This window comes from Cyprinodon variegatus, unplaced genomic scaffold, assembly GCF_000732505.1.
Source record: "Cyprinodon variegatus isolate N-32 unplaced genomic scaffold, C_variegatus-1.0 Scaffold654, whole genome shotgun sequence".
In the NCBI taxonomy this organism is placed as follows: domain Eukaryota; kingdom Metazoa; phylum Chordata; class Actinopteri; order Cyprinodontiformes; family Cyprinodontidae; genus Cyprinodon; species Cyprinodon variegatus.
In genome coordinates, this window is record NW_015151107.1 from 351895 (window position 1) to 353492 (window position 1598).

Consider the following 1598-nt stretch of genomic DNA (forward strand, 5'->3'; position numbering starts at 1 on the left):
ATATATATATATATATATATATATATATATATATGTGTGTGTGTGTACATATATACATATACTTATTACTTACTTTATTGTATGTCTTGTACCATGTCCGTTGGTTGTGCTGTTCTTTTTACATCTTTTTGCAGGTGATGAAGCAGACTGAAAATGTTTTATCGTTATCTCCGTTTTATCTCCCCTTTCTTTCCTCTTTTCTCCTTTTTTTCTCAGTTTTTCCTTTCCTGTTCTACTTACATTGCAGTGTCCATATAATCCATAATACTCCCTGCATAATTATAATAAAGCTATTTATATGCCGAAATCACGCAGATCACTATGGTGATAGCCGTAATGCTCCACCTGTGAAAGTAAAATCTGTTTGGCTCTTTTTGGCTTCAAGACAATTATTCTTATTGCCACATTGCCAGACTGGACACTGTTAAAAAAAAAAAAAAAGGTATCTATACTTTACTCCATTAATTATTTTTCTTCCTACTTCTGACTTCTACTCATTACGTTTTTACACATGTAACGGTACTTTCTATTCCTTACATTTTTAAAACAAGTGTTACTCTTACCTATGGTTTAATGTTTATAAATATTTATTTCACATCATGTGCGCCATCCAATGCAGATCATTGTGCCATCCACATCTAGTGAAAACTAGTGTAATTGGATCAGTAATATAATGCAAACACTCATTGGTTAGCCAAAGGAAATCATCAGAAGCGAGCAACTGCAAACGTGTATTGTCTATGCCATGCTACAATGTATGATTCAGAGAAAGATGTTGACATGTCTAAAAAGTCTGACACAGGCGAGAGCGTATCGGGAGTAGTTTTTGGAGCACATACTTTTTCACTTTTACTTGAGTAAAGAGGTCAAGTTGATACTTAAACTTTTACCAGAGGGGGGGTTAGTTGATAGATAGGTATTTTCTTGTTAGTTTAAATATTATCAGGTGGTACTATAACTATACTTTTTTTAGAACTATAGCTTGTTTGTGTTCTGTGTGACTGGGCATTTCTGTTATTTTTAATTATTTATTTATTTATTTATTTTTCATTACTGGATGATAACAATGTTCCTACTATTATTATCTAAGTAAGCTATTGAGACTTTTATTTAGAAAACATAGAGGCCATTAGCAGGAAGTTATATGTCACTAAGCTGTCTAACTGGACGTTCATTTGCAGGGCTGGCTCACTGACTGGTTAAACACACACCAGCCAGGAGAGCTGGCTGCTACTTTATGTAGATTTAGATCCCAGAGAAGGAGACGCCCAGTTCATCTCAATAATAATGAAAATCTTTTAATTCAGTTCATTTATTTATTTTCAAAGGTAAATTGATTAAGGCCGGTTTTGGCCTAACATTTTACGGTGTATTAGCTTCAGATTTGATTTCTTTGGATCCTGTTAATTTTGTCAAACTGATCATGATAACTGGAAGATAATCGAACGCATGTTTTTGTATTTAAAACAATATGAAACAGATAAACATAAAGTTTTTTTTTTTCTTCTATTTGAAGGTTTAGCTCCTCCCACGTCTGCCTGACCGGGTTCTTGACCGGCGGGCAGTAAAGGAACTGTCAACGCAAAAGTCTGCGTGTC